At 47.7% G+C, this 21,338-nt stretch overlaps 15 non-coding genes across 15 annotated transcripts; 9 read left to right on the top strand and 6 right to left on the bottom strand.

Moving 5' to 3' along the window:
- Positions 1 to 132: 132 nt before the first annotated feature.
- trnar-acg (transfer RNA arginine (anticodon ACG)) lies at positions 133 to 205 on the top strand. Its single transcript has one exon. It is a non-coding gene; the product is annotated as a tRNA-Arg (tRNA).
- A 764-nt stretch (positions 206 to 969) lies between these two features.
- On the bottom strand, positions 970 to 1,041 carry trnae-cuc (transfer RNA glutamic acid (anticodon CUC)). Its single transcript has one exon. It is a non-coding gene; the product is annotated as a tRNA-Glu (tRNA).
- Positions 1,042 to 1,639: 598 nt separating this feature from the next.
- trnay-gua (transfer RNA tyrosine (anticodon GUA)) lies at positions 1,640 to 1,726 on the top strand. Its single transcript is given in 2 exon segments — positions 1,640 to 1,676; positions 1,691 to 1,726. It is a non-coding gene; the product is annotated as a tRNA-Tyr (tRNA).
- Positions 1,727 to 3,126: 1,400 nt separating this feature from the next.
- Positions 3,127 to 3,198, bottom strand: trnae-cuc (transfer RNA glutamic acid (anticodon CUC)). The gene has a single exon. It is a non-coding gene; the product is annotated as a tRNA-Glu (tRNA).
- Positions 3,199 to 3,796: 598 nt separating this feature from the next.
- On the top strand, positions 3,797 to 3,883 carry trnay-gua (transfer RNA tyrosine (anticodon GUA)). The gene is given in 2 exon segments: positions 3,797 to 3,833; positions 3,848 to 3,883. It is a non-coding gene; the product is annotated as a tRNA-Tyr (tRNA).
- A 1,400-nt stretch (positions 3,884 to 5,283) lies between these two features.
- trnae-cuc (transfer RNA glutamic acid (anticodon CUC)) lies at positions 5,284 to 5,355 on the bottom strand. The gene has a single exon. It is a non-coding gene; the product is annotated as a tRNA-Glu (tRNA).
- A 598-nt stretch (positions 5,356 to 5,953) lies between these two features.
- trnay-gua (transfer RNA tyrosine (anticodon GUA)) lies at positions 5,954 to 6,040 on the top strand. Its single transcript is given in 2 exon segments — positions 5,954 to 5,990; positions 6,005 to 6,040. It is a non-coding gene; the product is annotated as a tRNA-Tyr (tRNA).
- A 565-nt stretch (positions 6,041 to 6,605) lies between these two features.
- On the top strand, positions 6,606 to 6,678 carry trnar-acg (transfer RNA arginine (anticodon ACG)). Its single transcript has one exon. It is a non-coding gene; the product is annotated as a tRNA-Arg (tRNA).
- Positions 6,679 to 7,440: 762 nt separating this feature from the next.
- Positions 7,441 to 7,512, bottom strand: trnae-cuc (transfer RNA glutamic acid (anticodon CUC)). The gene has a single exon. It is a non-coding gene; the product is annotated as a tRNA-Glu (tRNA).
- A 598-nt stretch (positions 7,513 to 8,110) lies between these two features.
- trnay-gua (transfer RNA tyrosine (anticodon GUA)) lies at positions 8,111 to 8,197 on the top strand. Its single transcript is given in 2 exon segments — positions 8,111 to 8,147; positions 8,162 to 8,197. It is a non-coding gene; the product is annotated as a tRNA-Tyr (tRNA).
- A 1,400-nt stretch (positions 8,198 to 9,597) lies between these two features.
- Positions 9,598 to 9,669, bottom strand: trnae-cuc (transfer RNA glutamic acid (anticodon CUC)). Its single transcript has one exon. It is a non-coding gene; the product is annotated as a tRNA-Glu (tRNA).
- A 598-nt stretch (positions 9,670 to 10,267) lies between these two features.
- On the top strand, positions 10,268 to 10,354 carry trnay-gua (transfer RNA tyrosine (anticodon GUA)). The gene is given in 2 exon segments: positions 10,268 to 10,304; positions 10,319 to 10,354. It is a non-coding gene; the product is annotated as a tRNA-Tyr (tRNA).
- A 6,293-nt stretch (positions 10,355 to 16,647) lies between these two features.
- Positions 16,648 to 16,720, top strand: trnar-acg (transfer RNA arginine (anticodon ACG)). Its single transcript has one exon. It is a non-coding gene; the product is annotated as a tRNA-Arg (tRNA).
- A 762-nt stretch (positions 16,721 to 17,482) lies between these two features.
- Positions 17,483 to 17,554, bottom strand: trnae-cuc (transfer RNA glutamic acid (anticodon CUC)). The gene has a single exon. It is a non-coding gene; the product is annotated as a tRNA-Glu (tRNA).
- Positions 17,555 to 18,152: 598 nt separating this feature from the next.
- trnay-gua (transfer RNA tyrosine (anticodon GUA)) lies at positions 18,153 to 18,239 on the top strand. The gene is given in 2 exon segments: positions 18,153 to 18,189; positions 18,204 to 18,239. It is a non-coding gene; the product is annotated as a tRNA-Tyr (tRNA).
- The last annotated feature ends 3,099 nt before the right edge of the window (positions 18,240 to 21,338 follow it).

Raw genomic sequence — 21,338 nt, forward strand, 5'->3', positions numbered from 1 at the left:
CCCCTCATCGGACCCCTTCCTGACGTTGGCTCGAGGCCTGTTAATGGCATGAGAAAGAGTAGATGTCATGACAGGCCTCTGCCCAGTCGAACACCAACAGGTCCCGTGTAAGCTCAAGGACACCTGATCGGTGGGCCAGTGGCGCAATGGATAACGTGTCTGACTACGGATCAGAAGATTCTAGGTTCGACTCCTGGCTGGCTCACTCTGCCTCTTTTGCTTCGCTGTCAGCCCATAGCCATTTTATTATTCCGTTTTATTAGCCCGTAGTTTTTGTTATTCTTATTATTGGATTGGTTGATTAATATTAAAAATTGACAGTCCAACAATAGGCTGCTTTGTCAGTGGGATTACGGTTACCATACAATACCATGCGTCTTTTCAAATGCATTGCATGAGTACTGTCACAAGGACCTTGCTTTACGACCAGTTTACAGTGTCTGTTATGCCAACGCAGGAATGGGAGGAAACTGAACCTCCCTCCGGCAAGGCAAATGAGAGCTCCCTCCGGTGAGCCTGATGAAATTGAATTCAGTAAACAATCCCTACGGATCATTCCCATGTTCTTAAAGGGGGCGGTCACACACTAAAAGCCAAAAGGCCTGCTCCAGGCGGGAGGACGATCCCATATGGTCTAGCGGCGGCCCGGGTTTGACTTCCGGTATGGGAAGCTGGGGTTGCCTTTGCTTCACTTATCGAAACAGCCAGCACGTCTGTCTGTGCTAGTAGCACTTTTAGCCAGCGGCGGAGCTTCAGCAACCTGATAGGTTGAGGTTCTGTCCTTGACCAGAGTGCCTTCGATAGGAGGCAAGTTGGCAATCCTTAGGTCACTGGTTCGACTCCGGCTCGAAGGAGTTCATTTTCACGCACAAACATTTCTTTGGCAGTGCTTCTCAACGAGGCCATCAGCACTTGATTTCGTTGTCCGCCATTTTGCAATCACGACCGCCGCTGGAGGGCAAAAGCTCATTCCCTGACCGGGAATCGAACCCGGGCCGCGGCGGTGAGAGCGCCGAATCCTAACCACTAGACCACCAGGGAAGGTCTGTTGAGTCCTTCCCCTCAAGCCCGGCTGTGGGACTCTACCACATTTCCCAGCAAGACCACTAGGGCTTGTATTTTCCTCCAGGAGAAAATTGACAGTCCAACAATAGGCTGCTTTGTCAGTGGGATTACGGTTACCATACAATACCATGCGTCTTTTCAAATGCATTGCATGAGTACTGTCACAAGGACCTTGCTTTACGACCAGTTTACAGTGTCTGTTATGCCAACGCAGGAATGGGAGGAAACTGAACCCCCTGGGCAAGGCAAATGAGAGCTCCCTCCGGTGAGCCTGATGAAATTGAATTCAGTAAACAATCCCTTCGGATCATTCCCATGTTCTTAAAGGGGGCGGTCACACACTAAAAGCCAAAAGGCCTGCTCAGGGCGGGAGGAAGATCCCATATGGTCTAGCAGTCAGGATTCCTAGTTTTCACCCAGGCGGCCCGGATTCGGCTCCCGGTATGGGAAGCTGGGTTTGCCTTTACTTCACTTATCGAAACAGCCAGCACGTCTGTCTGTGCTAGTAGCACTTTTAGCCAGCGGCGGAGCTTCAGCAACCTGATAGGTTGAGGTTCTGTCCCCAACCAGCGTGCCTTCGATAGCTCAGCTGGTAGAGCGGAGGACTGTAGGAGGCAAATTGGCAATCCTTAGGTCGCTGGTTCGACTCCGGCTCGAAGGAGTTCTTTTTCATATGCAAACATTTATTTGGCCGTGCTTCTCGGCGAGGAAATCAGCATTTGTTTTCGTAGTCCGCCATTTTGCAATCACGTCCGCCGCTGGAGGGCAAAAGCTCGTTCCCTGACCGGGAACCGAACCTGGGCCGCGGCGGTGAGAGCGCCAAATCCTAACAACTAGACAACCAGGGAAGGTCTGTTGAGCCCTTCCCCTCAAGCCCAGCTGTGGGACTCTATCACATTTCCCAGCAAGACCACTATGGCTTGTATTTTCCTCCAGGAGAGGAGACGTATCTGACCCTGGATCCCAGTTCTTCCGCTGAGAAACTGTCACAGGCTCTGTAGGAATATCCTAACAACACCACAACTTGCCATGAAAACAAAGCAACCGAGATCCCCAATATGTGAAGCCTTCATCTCGAAGGTTTTTATAGCAGGCCCCTCATCGGACCCCTTCCTGACGTTGGCTCGAGGCCTGTTAATGGCATGAGAAAGAGTAGATGTCATGACAGGCCTCTGCCCAGTCGAACACCAACAGGTCCCGTGTAAGCTCAAGGACAGCTGATCGGTGGGCCAGTGGCGCAATGGATAACGCGTCTGACTACGGATCAGAAGATTCTAGGTTTGACTCCTGGCTGGCTCACTCTGCCTCTTTTGCTTCGCTGTCAGCCCATAGCCATTTTATTATTCCGTTTTATTAGCCCGTAGTTTTTGTTATTCTTATTATTGGATTGGTTGATTAATATTAAAAATTGACAGTCCAACAATAGGCTGCTTTGTCAGTGGGATTACGGTTACCATACAATACCAAGCTTTTTTTAAAATGCATTGCATGAGTACTGTCACAAGGACCTTGCTTTACGACCAGTTTACAGTGTCTGTTATGCCAACGCAGGAATGGGAGGAAACTGAACCCCCTGGGCAAGGCAAATGAGAGCTCCCTCCGGTGAGCCTGATGAAATTGAATTCAGTAAACAATCCCTACGGATCATTCCCATGTTCTTAAAGGGGGCGGTCACACACTAAAAGCCAAAAGGCCTGCTCCAGGCGGGAGGACGATCCCATATGGTCTAGCGGCGGCCCGGGTTTGACTTCCGGTATGGGAAGCTGGGGTTGCCTTTGCTTCACTTATCGAAACAGCCAGCACGTCTGTCTGTGCTAGTAGCACTTTTAGCCAGCGGCGGAGCTTCAGCAACCTGATAGGTTGAGGTTCTGTCCCTGACCAGAGTGCCTTCGATAGGAGGCAAGTTGGCAATCCTTAGGTCACTGGTTCGACTCAGGCTCGAAGGAGTTCATTTTCACGCGCAAACATTTCTTTGGCAGTGCTTCTCGACGAGGCCATCAGCACTTGATTTCGTTGTCCGCCATTTTGCAATCACGACCGCCGCTGGAGGGCAAAAGCTCATTCCCTGACCGGGAATCGAACCCGGGCCGCGGCGGTGAGAGCGCCGAATCCTAACCACTAGACCACCAGGGAAGGTCTGTTGAGTCCTTCCCCTCAAGCCCGGCTGTGGGACTCTACCACATTTCCCAGCAAGACCACTAGGGCTTGTATTTTCCTCCAGGAGAAAATTGACAGTCCAACAATAGGCTGCTTTGTCAGTGGGATTACGGTTACCATACAATACCATGCGTCTTTTCAAATGCATTGCATGAGTACTGTCACAAGGACCTTGCTTTACGACCAGTTTACAGTGTCTGTTATGCCAACGCAGGAATGGGAGGAAACTGAACCCCCTGGGCAAGGCAAATGAGAGCTCCCTCCGGTGAGCCTGATGAAATTGAATTCAGTAAACAATCCCTTCGGATCATTCCCATGTTCTTAAAGGGGGCGGTCACACACTAAAAGCCAAAAGGCCTGCTCAGGGCGGGAGGAAGATCCCATATGGTCTAGCAGTCAGGATTCCTAGTTTTCACCCAGGCGGCCCGGATTCGGCTCCCGGTATGGGAAGCTGGGTTTGCCTTTACTTCACTTATCGAAACAGCCAGCACGTCTGTCTGTGCTAGTAGCACTTTTAGCCAGCGGCGGAGCTTCAGCAACCTGATAGGTTGAGGTTCTGTCCCCAACCAGCGTGCCTTCGATAGCTCAGCTGGTAGAGCGGAGGACTGTAGGAGGCAAATTGGCAATCCTTAGGTCGCTGGTTCGACTCCGGCTCGAAGGAGTTCTTTTTCATATGCAAACATTTATTTGGCCGTGCTTCTCGGCGAGGAAATCAGCATTTGTTTTCGTAGTCCGCCATTTTGCAATCACGTCCGCCGCTGGAGGGCAAAAGCTCGTTCCCTGACCGGGAACCGAACCTGGGCCGCGGCGGTGAGAGCGCCAAATCCTAACAACTAGACAACCAGGGAAGGTCTGTTGAGCCCTTCCCCTCAAGCCCAGCTGTGGGACTCTATCACATTTCCCAGCAAGACCACTATGGCTTGTATTTTCCTCCAGGAGAGGAGACGTCTCTGACCCTGGATCCCAGTTCTTCCGCTGAGAAACTGTCACAGGCTCTGTAGGAATATCCTAACAACACCACAACTTGCCATGAAAACAAAGCAACCGAGATCCCCAATATGTGAAGCCTCCATCTCGAAGGTTTTTATAGCAGGCCCCTCATCGGACCCCTTCCTGACGTTGGCTCGAGGCCTGTTAATGGCATGAGAAAGAGTAGATGTCATGACAGGCCTCTGCCCAGTCGAACACCAACAGGTCCCGTGTAAGCTAAAGGACACCTGATCGGTGGGCCAGTGGCGCAATGGATAAAGCGTCTGACTACGGATCAGAAGATTCTAGGTTTGACTCCTGGCTGGCTCGCTCTGCCTCTTTTGCTTCGCTGTCAGCCCATAGCCATTTTATTATTCCGTTTTATTAGCCCGTAGTTTTTGTTATTATTATTATTGGATTGGTTGATTAATATTAAAAATTGACAGTCCAACAATAGGCTGCTTTGTCAGTGGGATTACGGTTACCATACAATACCATGCGTCTTTTCAAATGCATTGCATGAGTACTGTCACAAGGACCTTGCTTTACGACCAGTTTACAGTGTCTGTTATGCCAACGCAGGAATGGGAGGAAACTGAACCCCCTGGGCAAGGCAAATGAGAGCTCCCTCCGGTGAGCCTGATGAAATTGAATTCAGTAAACAATCCCTACGGATCATTCCCATGTTCTTAAAGGGGGCGGTCACACACTAAAAGCCAAAAGGCCTGCTCCAGGCGGGAGGACGATCCCATATGGTCTAGCGGCGGCCCGGGTTTGACTTCCGGTATGGGAAGCTGGGGTTGCCTTTGCTTCACTTATCGAAACAGCCAGCACGTCTGTCTGTGCTAGTAGCACTTTTAGCCAGCGGCGGAGCTTCAGCAACCTGATAGGTTGAGGTTCTGTCCCTGACCAGAGTGCCTTCGATAGGAGGCAAGTTGGCAATCCTTAGGTCACTGGTTCGACTCAGGCTCGAAGGAGTTCATTTTCACGCACAAACATTTCTTTGGCAGTGCTTCTCAACGAGGCCATCAGCACTTGATTTCGTTGTCCGCCATTTTGCAATCACGACCGCCGCTGGAGGGCAAAAGCTCATTCCCTGACCGGGAATCGAACCCGGGCCGCGGCGGTGAGAGCGCCGAATCCTAACCACTAGACCACCAGGGAAGGTCTGTTGAGTCCTTCCCCTCAAGCCCGGCTGTGGGACTCTACCACATTTCCCAGCAAGACCACTAGGGCTTGTATTTTCCTCCAGGAGAAAATTGACAGTCCAACAATAGGCTGCTTTGTCAGTGGGATTACGGTTACCATACAATACCATGCGTCTTTTCAAATGCATTGCATGAGTACTGTCACAAGGACCTTGCTTTACGACCAGTTTACAGTGTCTGTTATGCCAACGCAGGAATGGGAGGAAACTGAACCCCCTGGGCAAGGCAAATGAGAGCTCCCTCCGGTGAGCCTGATGAAATTGAATTCAGTAAACAATCCCTTCGGATCATTCCCATGTTCTTAAAGGGGGCGGTCACACACTAAAAGCCAAAAGGCCTGCTCAGGGCGGGAGGAAGATCCCATATGGTCTAGCAGTCAGGATTCCTAGTTTTCACCCAGGCGGCCCGGATTCGGCTCCCGGTATGGGAAGCTGGGTTTGCCTTTACTTCACTTATCGAAACAGCCAGCACGTCTGTCTGTGCTAGTAGCACTTTTAGCCAGCGGCGGAGCTTCAGCAACCTGATAGGTTGAGGATCTGTCCCCAACCAGCGTGCCTTCGATAGCTCAGCTGGTAGAGCGGAGGACTGTAGGAGGCAAATTGGCAATCCTTAGGTCGCTGGTTCGACTCCGGCTCGAAGGAGGTCTTTTTCACATGCAAACATTTATTTGGCCGTGCTTCTCGGTGAGGAAATCAGCATTTGTTTTCGTAGTCCGCCATTTTGCAATCACGTCCGCCGCTGGAGGGCAAAAGCTCGTTCCCTGACCGGGAACCGAACCTGGGCCGCGGCGGTGAGAGCGCCAAATCCTAACAACTAGACAACCAGGGAAGGTCTGTTGAGCCCTTCCCCTCAAGCCCAGCTGTGGGACTCTATCACATTTCCCAGCAAGACCACTATGGCTTGTATTTTCCTCCAGGAGAGGAGACGTCTCTGACCCTGGATCCCAGTTCTTCCGCTGAGAAACTGTCACAGGCTCTGTAGGAATATCCTAACAACACCACAACTTGCCATGAAAACAAAGCAACCGAGATCCCCAATATGTGAAGCCTCCATCTCGAAGGTTTTTATAGCAGGCCCCTCATCGGACCCCTTCCTGACGTTGGCTCGAGGCCTGTTAATGGCATGAGAAAGAGTAGATGTCATGACAGGCCTCTGCCCAGTCGAACACCAACAGGTCCCGTGTAAGCTCAAGGACACCTGATCGGTGGGCCAGTGGCGCAATGGATAACGTGTCTGACTACGGATCAGAAGATTCTAGGTTCGACTCCTGGCTGGCTCACTCTGCCTCTTTTGCTTCGCTGTCAGCCCATAGCCATTTTATTATTCCGTTTTATTAGCCCGTAGTTTTTGTTATTCTTATTATTGGATTGGTTGATTAATATTAAAAATTGACAGTCCAACAATAGGCTGCTTTGTCAGTGGGATTACGGTTACCATACAATACCATGCGTCTTTTCAAATGCATTGCATGAGTACTGTCACAAGGACCTTGCTTTACGACCAGTTTACAGTGTCTGTTATGCCAACGCAGGAATGGGAGGAAACTGAACCCCCTGGGCAAGGCAAATGAGAGCTCCCTCCGGTGAGCCTGATGAAATTGAATTCAGTAAACAATCCCTACGGATCATTCCCATGTTCTTAAAGGGGGCGGTCACACACTAAAAGCCAAAAGGCCTGCTCCAGGCGGGAGGACGATCCCATATGGTCTAGCGGCGGCCCGGGTTTGACTTCCGGTATGGGAAGCTGGGGTTGCCTTTGCTTCACTTATCGAAACAGCCAGCACGTCTGTCTGTGCTAGTAGCACTTTTAGCCAGCGGCGGAGCTTCAGCAACCTGATAGGTTGAGGTTCTGTCCTTGACCAGAGTGCCTTCGATAGGAGGCAAGTTGGCAATCCTTAGGTCACTGGTTCGACTCCGGCTCGAAGGAGTTCATTTTCACGCACAAACATTTCTTTGGCAGTGCTTCTCAACGAGGCCATCAGCACTTGATTTCGTTGTCCGCCATTTTGCAATCACGACCGCCGCTGGAGGGCAAAAGCTCATTCCCTGACCGGGAATCGAACCCGGGCCGCGGCGGTGAGAGCGCCGAATCCTAACCACTAGACCACCAGGGAAGGTCTGTTGAGTCCTTCCCCTCAAGCCCGGCTGTGGGACTCTACCACATTTCCCAGCAAGACCACTAGGGCTTGTATTTTCCTCCAGGAGAAAATTGACAGTCCAACAATAGGCTGCTTTGTCAGTGGGATTACGGTTACCATACAATACCATGCGTCTTTTCAAATGCATTGCATGAGTACTGTCACAAGGACCTTGCTTTACGACCAGTTTACAGTGTCTGTTATGCCAACGCAGGAATGGGAGGAAACTGAACCCCCTGGGCAAGGCAAATGAGAGCTCCCTCCGGTGAGCCTGATGAAATTGAATTCAGTAAACAATCCCTTCGGATCATTCCCATGTTCTTAAAGGGGGCGGTCACACACTAAAAGCCAAAAGGCCTGCTCAGGGCGGGAGGAAGATCCCATATGGTCTAGCAGTCAGGATTCCTAGTTTTCACCCAGGCGGCCCGGATTCGGCTCCCGGTATGGGAAGCTGGGTTTGCCTTTACTTCACTTATCGAAACAGCCAGCACGTCTGTCTGTGCTAGTAGCACTTTTAGCCAGCGGCGGAGCTTCAGCAACCTGATAGGTTGAGGTTCTGTCCCCAACCAGCGTGCCTTCGATAGCTCAGCTGGTAGAGCGGAGGACTGTAGGAGGCAAATTGGCAATCCTTAGGTCGCTGGTTCGACTCCGGCTCGAAGGAGTTCTTTTTCATATGCAAACATTTATTTGGCCGTGCTTCTCGGCGAGGAAATCAGCATTTGTTTTCGTAGTCCGCCATTTTGCAATCACGTCCGCCGCTGGAGGGCAAAAGCTCGTTCCCTGACCGGGAACCGAACCTGGGCCGCGGCGGTGAGAGCGCCAAATCCTAACAACTAGACAACCAGGGAAGGTCTGTTGAGCCCTTCCCCTCAAGCCCAGCTGTGGGACTCTATCACATTTCCCAGCAAGACCACTATGGCTTGTATTTTCCTCCAGGAGAGGAGACGTCTCTGACCCTGGATCCCAGTTCTTCCGCTGAGAAACTGTCACAGGCTCTGTAGGAATATCCTAACAACACCACAACTTGCCATGAAAACAAAGCAACCGAGATCCCCAATATGTGAAGCCTTCATCTCGAAGGTTTTTATAGCAGGCCCCTCATCGGACCCCTTCCTGACGTTGGCTCGAGGCCTGTTAATGGCATGAGAAAGAGTAGATGTCATGACAGGCCTCTGCCCAGTCGAACACCAACAGGTCCCGTGTAAGCTCAAGGACAGCTGATCGGTGGGCCAGTGGCGCAATGGATAACGCGTCTGACTACGGATCAGAAGATTCTAGGTTTGACTCCTGGCTGGCTCACTCTGCCTCTTTTGCTTCGCTGTCAGCCCATAGCCATTTTATTATTCCGTTTTATTAGCCCGTAGTTTTTGTTATTCTTATTATTGGATTGGTTGATTAATATTAAAAATTGACAGTCCAACAATAGGCTGCTTTGTCAGTGGGATTACGGTTACCATACAATACCAAGCTTTTTTTAAAATGCATTGCATGAGTACTGTCACAAGGACCTTGCTTTACGACCAGTTTACAGTGTCTGTTATGCCAACGCAGGAATGGGAGGAAACTGAACCCCCTGGGCAAGGCAAATGAGAGCTCCCTCCGGTGAGCCTGATGAAATTGAATTCAGTAAACAATCCCTACGGATCATTCCCATGTTCTTAAAGGGGGCGGTCACACACTAAAAGCCAAAAGGCCTGCTCCAGGCGGGAGGACGATCCCATATGGTCTAGCGGCGGCCCGGGTTTGACTTCCGGTATGGGAAGCTGGGGTTGCCTTTGCTTCACTTATCGAAACAGCCAGCACGTCTGTCTGTGCTAGTAGCACTTTTAGCCAGCGGCGGAGCTTCAGCAACCTGATAGGTTGAGGTTCTGTCCCTGACCAGAGTGCCTTCGATAGGAGGCAAGTTGGCAATCCTTAGGTCACTGGTTCGACTCAGGCTCGAAGGAGTTCATTTTCACGCGCAAACATTTCTTTGGCAGTGCTTCTCGACGAGGCCATCAGCACTTGATTTCGTTGTCCGCCATTTTGCAATCACGACCGCCGCTGGAGGGCAAAAGCTCATTCCCTGACCGGGAATCGAACCCGGGCCGCGGCGGTGAGAGCGCCGAATCCTAACCACTAGACCACCAGGGAAGGTCTGTTGAGTCCTTCCCCTCAAGCCCGGCTGTGGGACTCTACCACATTTCCCAGCAAGACCACTAGGGCTTGTATTTTCCTCCAGGAGAAAATTGACAGTCCAACAATAGGCTGCTTTGTCAGTGGGATTACGGTTACCATACAATACCATGCGTCTTTTCAAATGCATTGCATGAGTACTGTCACAAGGACCTTGCTTTACGACCAGTTTACAGTGTCTGTTATGCCAACGCAGGAATGGGAGGAAACTGAACCCCCTGGGCAAGGCAAATGAGAGCTCCCTCCGGTGAGCCTGATGAAATTGAATTCCGTAAACAATCCCTTCGGATCATTCCCATGTTCTTAAAGGGGGCGGTCACACACTAAAAGTCAAAAGGCCAGCTCAGGGCGGGAGGAAGATCCCATATGGTCTAGCAGTCAGGATTCCTAGTTTTCACCCAGGCGGCCCGGATTCGGCTCCCGGTATGGGAAGCTGGGTTTGCCTTTACTTCACTTATCGAAACAGCCAGCACGTCTGTCTGTGCTAGTAGCACTTTTAGCCAGCGGCGGAGCTTCAGCAACCTGATAGGTTGAGGTTCTGTCCCCAACCAGCGTGCCTTCGATAGCTCAGCTGGTAGAGCGGAGGACTGTAGGAGGCAAATTGGCAATCCTTAGGTCGCTGGTTCGACTCCGGCTCGAAGGAGTTCTTTTTCACATGCAAACATTTATTTGGCCGTGCTTCTCGGTGAGGAAATCAGCATTTGTTTTCGTAGTCCGCCATTTTGCAATCACGTCCGCCGCTGGAGGGCAAAAGCTCGTTCCCTGACCGGGAACCGAACCTGGGCCGCGGCGGTGAGAGCGCCAAATCCTAACAACTAGACAACCAGGGAAGGTCTGTTGAGCCCTTCCCCTCAAGCCCAGCTGTGGGACTCTATCACATTTCCCAGCAAGACCACTATGGCTTGTATTTTCCTCCAGGAGAGGAGACGTCTCTGACCCTGGATCCCAGTTCTTCCGCTGAGAAACTGTCACAGGCTCTGTAGGAATATCCTAACAACACCACAACTTGCCATGAAAACAAAGCAACCGAGATCCCCAATATGTGAAGCCTCCATCTCGAAGGTTTTTATAGCAGGCCCCTCATCGGACCCCTTCCTGACGTTGGCTCGAGGCCTGTTAATGGCATGAGAAAGAGTAGATGTCATGACAGGCCTCTGCCCAGTCGAACACCAACAGGTCCCGTGTAAGCTCATTGTTACGTTCCGGCTCAAGGAAGTAACAAAAGAAAGGGTTCAGAGTCCAAAAATATATTTAACAATATATTTATTTAAATCTAGGGGTAAGTAATAAAGAAAATAGTTGTTCAACAGTAAATAAACAAACACTTAAGAGAAAAACAATATGAAGGTCCAGCTCCTCAGCACAACTGCAGGCCTCCCGGTAGACAGAGGGCAGACATCTTATATCCATCCACAAACTCAAGACAGGTGTGGATCCTTATCTGACAACCTATCAAAAGAGAGAAAAAACAAACAGAAAAAACCCAAAACAAAACTAATCCGTAACACCTCCCCCCTTAAAAAGGGAGAGATTCTCGTTAGAAACTCTACCTTATACAATTTCCAACCCCAAAGCATACATAAGTTTATGAGGAACAAAAACAACCCTACCGGAGTTAACACCAAGTCATTAACCATTACAACTTTCCCAACTCCCCGCATCTCTTGGTTTCGAAACCAGCAATCTCCCGGCGCCTGGAGAAAGCAAAATTAAGGAATTGAAAACCAAAGAAAGAAAAGAGAAGAGGAAAATGATTGTCAAAAGACTTATTCTCCACCACATGGGGCACGGGACAAGGCGTCAGCTAAGACATTATCTACGCCTTTCACATGACGAATCTCCAAAGCATAAGGCTGTAAGAAAAGAGACCACCTAATAAGACGCTGATTTGGATTCTGCAGAGAGTGAAGAAATGTAAGAGGGTTATGGTCGGTGTACACCACAGTGGGCATAGTCCCACAAGACACATAAACCTCAAAATGCTGCAGGGACCAGATCAACGCTAACGCCTCTTTCTCGATAGTCGAATAGTTGGTCTGATATGAATTGAATTTCCGTGAAAAATAGCTGACAGGGCGATCGATACCATTCTCATCAACCTGCAGCAGAACAGCTCCCGCTCCAACCTGACTAGCATCCACCTGAAGTTTGAATGGTTTATCAAGTCGAGGAGCTGTCAGAACAGGAGATGACGTGAGCAAGCGTTTAACATTCTCAAAGGCACTTTCACATTTTGGAGTCCACACAAATTTAGCCTTTGCTTGTAACAAATCCGTGAGCGGGGCAACAACAGAAGAAAAGTTGGGACAAAAACTCCTGTAATACCCAGCCATTCCTAAAAATCTCATCAATTCACGTTTAGTCTGAGGGCTAGGAAATTGGTCAATCGCTATGACTTTAGCACGTACAGGTCGCACTTTGCCCATTCCAACAACCTTGCCCAGGTAAGTCACAGTAGCCCTGGCAAACTCACACTTTGCCAGGTTAACTGTTAGTTTGGCATCTGACAATCGTTCAAACAGTGCACGAATTCGGATAAGGTGTTGATCCCATGTGTCACTATAAATAACAATGTCATCTAGGTACACGGCACAGCCCTCTAAACCAGCGGTCACTCTGTTCATTAGCCGCTGAAATGTAGCTGGAGCATTTCTAAGACCAAAACTCATTACGGTGTAAGAATATAGTCCAAACGGAGTAATGAAAGAGGAAATATCCTGTGCTCGGGTGGTCAAAGGCACCTGCCAGTACCCTTTGAGCAAATCAAATTTACTGACAAAAGTAGCTGATCCAACTTGGTCAACACAATCTTCCATCCTAGGCAACGGGTATGAGTCAGGTCTAGTTAGAATATTTACTCGTCTATAGTCAGTGCAAAAACGCTGAGTGCCGTCTGGCTTTCCCACTAACAAACAAGGCGAAGCCCAATCTGAAAAGGAAGGCTTTGCTATGTTGTTTTCAAGCATGTAACTGACTTCAGCCTCCAATTTCTGACGTTTGTCAAACGATACACGATAAAATCGTTGCCGGACAGGTTTAACATCACCAACATCTATATCGTGTTCAATCAAGTGGGTACGAGAAGGAGTATCTGAAAAGAGAACAGAAAACTCAGTCAGCATAGATTTTAACTCGAAACGTTGTTTGCAAGATAAATGTTTTACCCATTCTTCTAGGTTAGCCAAAGTCTCAGAGTTTTTTAGACGAGGTTGTAAGATGACATCATCAGGTGATTTCACATCCTGTTGTACGTCACCTTTTTGACTTAAACTAGCTAGCGCAACTGAGGAAGGAACGACTTCAGGAGCAACATTACGAGAGTAAAAGGGTTTTAATAAATTCACATGGCACAACTGGGTAGGTTTCCTGCGCTCAGGGGTAGAAAGAATATAATTTTGATCAGACATTTTTTTAAGCACAGTGTAAGGTCCTAAAAACCTTGCACAGAAAGGAGAATCTGGTAAAGAAAATAAGGCTAACACCTGATCTCCTGGACTAAACATGCGAACCTCGGACTTACGATCAAACCAGCATTTCATCTTTCCCTGAGTTTTTTCCAACTTTTCTCTTGCCAATTCCCCAGCCAGGACTAGACGTCGACGAAAACCCTGTATATACTGAATCAGACTCTGTGGTGGCTCCTCCGGTAGCGCAGCTTTACTCAGTACTGCCATGGGTCCTCGTACACAATGTCCAAAGACTAGCTGATTGGGACTAAATCCCAAACTCTCCTGGATAACCTCACGTGTGGCCAATAACAACCAAGGCAACCCTTCTTCCCAATCACCTTTTAACTCAGTGCAATATGCCCTCAACAAAGATTTTAACGTCTGATGGAAACGCTATAGGGCACCCTGACTTTCCGCATGGTATGCACTGGACTTGTTATGCCTAATGCCAAGCTGCCGCAGAACTTCTTGAAACATATTAGATGTAAAGTTTGTCCCCTGATCACTCTGAACAACTTTTGGAATTCCAAAAATAGAAATGAACTGGGACAAGGCTTTTACAACTGATCGTGTGGTGATTGAACGCAAAGGAAAAGCCGCAGGATACCGAGTGCTCTGACACATCACGGTCAATAAGTAAACGCTACCAGACTTTGAAGGTGGTAAAGGCCCAACACAATCCACTAGAAGATGCTGAAAAGGCTGTTCCATAACAGGTATGGGATACAAAGGCACAGGTTTTATGGTTTGATTTGGTTTTCCAGTCAGCTGACAGATCGAACAAGTCTTAATATACTGCCTTACGTCACTCTTAATACGAGGCCAGTAAAAGTACTGCAGCAAATGTTGGTAGGTTTTATTTACGCCCAAATGTCCAGACACCCCGCCATGAGCAGAATCCAATACAGAATTTCGCAAAGAAACAGGCACTACTACCTGTATAATTGGTTCCGTCAAACCTCCCTCTGTGTTAGAAGTCCACTTCCGCAATAGTGTCCCATTTTCAATGAAGTACCCATTAACGGAACTCTCTGCTACATCAGGAGACAAAGCAGCATCAAACAGCGAGTTCAGAGATGAATCCTCTTTCTGAGCAGACACCCAAACCTGATGGGGAATAGAAGGCAAAGCAAGGAGACCTGGCACCACTCTCTTAGACGTTAACAAATCCTTCACATCCCTTAGTTTTGCATCGGCTGACTGTTTACGCATTGCACGCGTGAGTGCACAAGACACAAATACCTCTGGATACTGCTGGGATATATCATTGTCACCCAATGGGGCAGGACAAGTAGCAACCACAGGTGGAGGTGGAACATCACGCCACACACGGTCACCCGCCAGATTATTCCCCAAGATCACTGAAACTCCTTCCATTGGTAGTGAAGGACGGACTCCCATCACAACTGCTCCATTTACTAAATCAGATTGGAGAAACATGTTATGCAGGGGTACAGACAATGTTTGCAACCCAATACCGCGAATCAGCACACTGTTCCCTGTATTGGACTCCTGAGTAAAAGGAAGAACAGATTGCAAAATGAATGATTCTGATGCTCCCGTGTCTCGGAGAACCTTAATAGGAACCTTCTCAGTACTTTCAAGCAGTGACACATAGCCTTCTGTAATAAAGGGAGAATATCCAACATCTCCAACATTGTAACGTACCGCTGGTTTCTCCAGATTCTGCAAAATATCAAGACAGCAGTCAGAATTATTATCTGTCTGAACAGACGAAACAGCAAGAGCAGGCTTGGGTTCAGATTTAACACGCATCAGTTTCCCTTTAAGTGCTAAACAATCCTTTTTCCAGTGTCCCTTTAAATGACAATAAGCACACCGGTCATTTTTATCAGCGTAACTTTTAAAATTCCTCTCACTCTTATTATTATCAGCCCAGGCATGACGGACAGTTACATTCTCTGTTGGACTTTCACTGAACTTGAACCTACTTTTCTTTACTTCACATTTATGAGTGAGTACATACTCATCAGTAAGAATGGCAGCCTCCTCCGTAGATGTAACATTACGATCAGTCAGAAAGATGGAAACATGCTCAGACAAAGTGCTTTTAAACTGTTCTAACAGGAACAACTCGTGAAGATTTTCCCGACTAGTTACTCCTGAAGCAGCACACCAGCGATCTAACTGGATCTTTAAGTCTCTCACAAACTCACAATACGTCTGTTCTGCAGGTTTTCGCATGTTTCTAAATTTCTGCCGATAGGCTTCTGGCACCAGCTCATAAGCCTTCAGAACAGCCTCCTTAACCTTATGATAATTCTGACTATCACGAACACTCAAAGAGGAGTAAGCTTTTTGTGCCTTACCGGTTAACACACACTGTAACATCAAAGTCTGTTCAGAATCTGGCCATTTCATAACATCTGCCAAGCGCTCAAACAAACTAAAGAATGTGTCTACATCAGTTTCACTAAATTTGGGTATCAGCTTAATATTATTGGCTACATCCAACCCTTTTCTGACAGATCTGGTTAGAGCACTTGCACTGTCCCCCAGTTTACCCTCCTCAATTAACTGAAACCGCAAAGCCTCAACCTCCAATTTACGAATTTCAATTTCACGATTCATTTTCGCCTTTTCTAACTCTAAAAGCATTAGTTCTTTTTGTTGCTCAAAAGAGAACTTGGAAGCAATAACTGAAGTTTGTGCAGTGCTATCATCATCTTCATCAGAAAATACAGAGTTCGCTGACAAATTACCTTTCTTTCAGCAATCCTAGCTAACCGAGCAGAGTACCAGAGTAAACATACCCATCAAAATCCTGCCAAAGCTAGCCTATCAAAAGAAACAAACGTTTTTACAATGGGAAATATTAAGAGAAATCAATACACTTACCATATCTAATGGTCTATTTCGGGTTCCACTTACTTTCTCTTCAATTGAACCCTATGATGAAGAAAATCCACCGATTTAAAGACACCGAAAACTCTCGCGCACATTTCCCAACAAACACCCACTGTTTGCTAGCGCCAGAACGCCAAGCCACACGCAGGTGAATCGAATAGTAGCCTAGTCAAATACGCTCCGCCTACACATACACAGGCGCTAGCGAAAAATTTACAAACAATACCTTTTTTTCAATAGAAGCTGGACCTTCCGAATTCTAACCAAAAAAAAACTTTGAGGACGAGCCCCCAATTGTTACGTTCCGGCTCAAGGAAGTAACAAAAGAAAGGGTTCAGAGTCCAAAAATATATTTAACAATATATTTATTTAAATCTAGGGGTAAGTAATAAAGAAAATAGTTGTTCAACAGTAAATAAACAAACACTTAAGAGAAAAACAATATGAAGGTCCAGCTCCTCAGCACAACTGCAGGCCTCCCGGTAGACAGAGGGCAGACATCTTATATCCATCCACAAACTCAAGACAGGTGTGGATCCTTATCTGACAACCTATCAAAAGAGAGAAAAAACAAACAGAAAAAACCCAAAACAAAACTAATCCGTAACACCTGATCGGTGGGCCAGTGGCGCAATGGATAACGCGTCTGACTACGGATCAGAAGATTCTAGGTTCGACTCCTGGCTGGCTCGCTCTGCCTCTTTTGCTTCGCTGTCAGCCCATAGCCATTTTATTATTCCGTTTTATTAGCCCGTAGTTTTTGTTATTATTATTATTGGATTGGTTGATTAATATTAAAAATTGACAGTCCAACAATAGGCTGCTTTGTCAGTGGGATTACGGTTACCATACAATACCATGCGTCTTTTCAAATGCATTGCATGAGTACTGTCACAAGGACCTTGCTTTACGACCAGTTTACAGTGTCTGTTATGCCAACGCAGGAATGGGAGGAAACTGAACCCCCTGGGCAAGGCAAATGAGAGCTCCCTCCGGTGAGCCTGATGAAATTGAATTCAGTAAACAATCCCTACGGATCATTCCCATGTTCTTAAAGGGGGCGGTCACACACTAAAAGCCAAAAGGCCTGCTCCAGGCGGGAGGACGATCCCATATGGTCTAGCGGCGGCCCGGGTTTGACTTCCGGTATGGGAAGCTGGGGTTGCCTTTGCTTCACTTATCGAAACAGCCAGCACGTCTGTCTGTGCTAGTAGCACTTTTAGCCAGCGGCGGAGCTTCAGCAACCTGATAGGTTGAGGTTCTGTCCCTGACCAGAGTGCCTTCGATAGGAGGCAAGTTGGCAATCCTTAGGTCACTGGTTCGACTCAGGCTCGAAGGAGTTCATTTTCACGCGCAAACATTTCTTTGGCAGTGCTTCTCGACGAGGCCATCAGCACTTGATTTCGTTGTCCGCCATTTTGCAATCACGACCGCCGCTGGAGGGCAAAAGCTCATTCCCTGACCGGGAATCGAACCCGGGCCGCGGCGGTGAGAGCGCCGAATCCTAACCACTAGACCACCAGGGAAGGTCTGTTGAGTCCTTCCCCTCAAGCCCGGCTGTGGGACTCTACCACATTTCCCAGCAAGACCACTAGGGCTTGTATTTTCCTCCAGGAGAAAATTGACAGTCCAACAATAGGCTGCTTTGTCAGTGGGATTACGGTTACCATACAATACCATGCGTCTTTTCAAATGCATTGCATGAGTACTGTCACAAGGACCTTGCTTTACGACCAGTTTACAGTGTCTGTTATGCCAACGCAGGAATGGGAGGAAACTGAACCCCCTGGGCAAGGCAAATGAGAGCTCCCTCCGGTGAGCCTGATGAAATTGAATTCAGTAAACAATCCCTTCGGATCATTCCCATGTTCTTAAAGGGGGCGGTCACACACTAAAAGTCAAAAGGCCAGCTCAGGGCGGGAGGAAGATCCCATATGGTCTAGCAGTCAGGATTCCTAGTTTTCACCCAGGCGGCCCGGATTCGGCTCCCGGTATGGGAAGCTGGGTTTGCCTTTACTTCACTTATCGAAACAGCCAGCACGTCTGTCTGTGCTAGTAGCACTTTTAGCCAGCGGCGGAGCTTCAGCAACCTGATAGGTTGAGGTTCTGTCCCCAACCAGCGTGCCTTCGATAGCTCAGCTGGTAGAGCGGAGGACTGTAGGAGGCAAATTGGCAATCCTTAGGTCGCTGGTTCGACTCCGGCTCGAAGGAGTTCTTTTTCACATGCAAACATTTATTTGGCCGTGCTTCTCGGTGAGGAAATCAGCATTTGTTTTCGTAGTCCGCCATTTTGCAATCACGTCCGCCGCTGGAGGGCAAAAGCTCGTTCCCTGACCGGGAACCGAACCTGGGCCGCGGCGGTGAGAGCGCCAAATCCTAACAACTAGACAACCAGGGAAGGTCTGTTGAGCCCTTCCCCTCAAGCCCAGCTGTGGGACTCTATCACATTTCCCAGCAAGACCACTATGGCTTGTATTTTCCTCCAGGAGAGGAGACGTCTCTGACCCTGGATCCCAGTTCTTCCGCTGAGAAACTGTCACAGGCTCTGTAGGAATATCCTAACAACACCACAACTTGCCATGAAAACAAAGCAACCGAGATCCCCAATATGTGAAGCCTCCATCTCGAAGGTTTTTATAGCAGGCCCCTCATCGGACCCCTTCCTGACGTTGGCTCGAGGCCTGTTAATGGCATGAGAAAGAGTAGATGTCATGACAGGCCTCTGCCCAGTCGAACACCAACAGGTCCCGTGTAAGCTCATTGTTACGTTCCGGCTCAAGGAAGTAACAAAAGAAAGGGTTCAGAGTCCAAAAATATATTTAACAATATATTTATTTAAATCTAGGGGTAAGTAATAAAGAAAATAGTTGTTCAACAGTAAATAAACAAACACTTAAGAGAAAAACAATATGAAGGTCCAGCTCCTCAGCACAACTGCAGGCCTCCCGGTAGACAGAGGGCAGACATCTTATATCCATCCACAAACTCAAGACAGGTGTGGATCCTTATCTGACAACCTATCAAAAGAGAGAAAAAACAAACAGAAAAAACCCAAAACAAAACTAATCCGTAACACCTCCCCCCTTAAAAAGGGAGAGATTCTCGTTAGAAACTCTACCTTATACAATTTCCAACCCCAAAGCATACATAAGTTTATGAGGAACAAAAACAACCCTACCGGAGTTAACACCAAGTCATTAACCATTACAACTTTCCCAACTCCCCGCATCTCTTGGTTTCGAAACCAGCAATCTCCCGGCGCCTGGAGAAAGCAAAATTAAGGAATTGAAAACCAAAGAAAGAAAAGAGAAGAGGAAAATGATTGTCAAAAGACTTATTCTCCACCACATGGGGCACGGGACAAGGCGTCAGCTAAGACATTATCTACGCCTTTCACATGACGAATCTCCAAAGCATAAGGCTGTAAGAAAAGAGACCACCTAATAAGACGCTGATTTGGATTCTGCAGAGAGTGAAGAAATGTAAGAGGGTTATGGTCGGTGTACACCACAGTGGGCATAGTCCCACAAGACACATAAACCTCAAAATGCTGCAGGGACCAGATCAACGCTAACGCCTCTTTCTCGATAGTCGAATAGTTGGTCTGATATGAATTGAATTTCCGTGAAAAATAGCTGACAGGGCGATCGATACCATTCTCATCAACCTGCAGCAGAACAGCTCCCGCTCCAACCTGACTAGCATCCACCTGAAGTTTGAATGGTTTATCAAGTCGAGGAGCTGTCAGAACAGGAGATGACGTGAGCAAGCGTTTAACATTCTCAAAGGCACTTTCACATTTTGGAGTCCACACAAATTTAGCCTTTGCTTGTAACAAATCCGTGAGCGGGGCAACAACAGAAGAAAAGTTGGGACAAAAACTCCTGTAATACCCAGCCATTCCTAAAAATCTCATCAATTCACGTTTAGTCTGAGGGCTAGGAAATTGGTCAATCGCTATGACTTTAGCACGTACAGGTCGCACTTTGCCCATTCCAACAACCTTGCCCAGGTAAGTCACAGTAGCCCTGGCAAACTCACACTTTGCCAGGTTAACTGTTAGTTTGGCATCTGACAATCGTTCAAACAGTGCACGAATTCGGATAAGGTGTTGATCCCATGTGTCACTATAAATAACAATGTCATCTAGGTACACGGCACAGCCCTCTAAACCAGCGGTCACTCTGTTCATTAGCCGCTGAAATGTAGCTGGAGCATTTCTAAGACCAAAACTCATTACGGTGTAAGAATATAGTCCAAACGGAGTAATGAAAGAGGAAATATCCTGTGCTCGGGTGGTCAAAGGCACCTGCCAGTACCCTTTGAGCAAATCAAATTTACTGACAAAAGTAGCTGATCCAACTTGGTCAACACAATCTTCCATCCTAGGCAACGGGTATGAGTCAGGTCTAGTTAGAATATTTACTCGTCTATAGTCAGTGCAAAAACGCTGAGTGCCGTCTGGCTTTCCCACTAACAAACAAGGCGAAGCCCAATCTGAAAAGGAAGGCTTTGCTATGTTGTTTTCAAGCATGTAACTGACTTCAGCCTCCAATTTCTGACGTTTGTCAAACGATACACGATAAAATCGTTGCCGGACAGGTTTAACATCACCAACATCTATATCGTGTTCAATCAAGTGGGTACGAGAAGGAGTATCTGAAAAGAGAACAGAAAACTCAGTCAGCATAGATTTTAACTCGAAACGTTGTTTGCAAGATAAATGTTTTACCCATTCTTCTAGGTTAGCCAAAGTCTCAGAGTTTTTTAGACGAGGTTGTAAGATGACATCATCAGGTGATTTCACATCCTGTTGTACGTCACCTTTTTGACTTAAACTAGCTAGCGCAACTGAGGAAGGAACGACTTCAGGAGCAACATTACGAGAGTAAAAGGGTTTTAATAAATTCACATGGCACAACTGGGTAGGTTTCCTGCGCTCAGGGGTAGAAAGAATATAATTTTGATCAGACATTTTTTTAAGCACAGTGTAAGGTCCTAAAAACCTTGCACAGAAAGGAGAATCTGGTAAAGAAAATAAGGCTAACACCTGATCTCCTGGACTAAACATGCGAACCTCGGACTTACGATCAAACCAGCATTTCATCTTTCCCTGAGTTTTTTCCAACTTTTCTCTTGCCAATTCCCCAGCCAGGACTAGACGTCGACGAAAACCCTGTATATACTGAATCAGACTCTGTGGTGGCTCCTCCGGTAGCGCAGCTTTACTCAGTACTGCCATGGGTCCTCGTACACAATGTCCAAAGACTAGCTGATTGGGACTAAATCCCAAACTCTCCTGGATAACCT

Source organism: Rhinichthys klamathensis, unplaced genomic scaffold, assembly GCF_029890125.1.
Source record: "Rhinichthys klamathensis goyatoka isolate OS25496 unplaced genomic scaffold, OSU_Roscu_1.1 h1tg000562l_1, whole genome shotgun sequence".
Classification (NCBI taxonomy): Eukaryota; Metazoa; Chordata; class Actinopteri; order Cypriniformes; family Leuciscidae; genus Rhinichthys; species Rhinichthys klamathensis.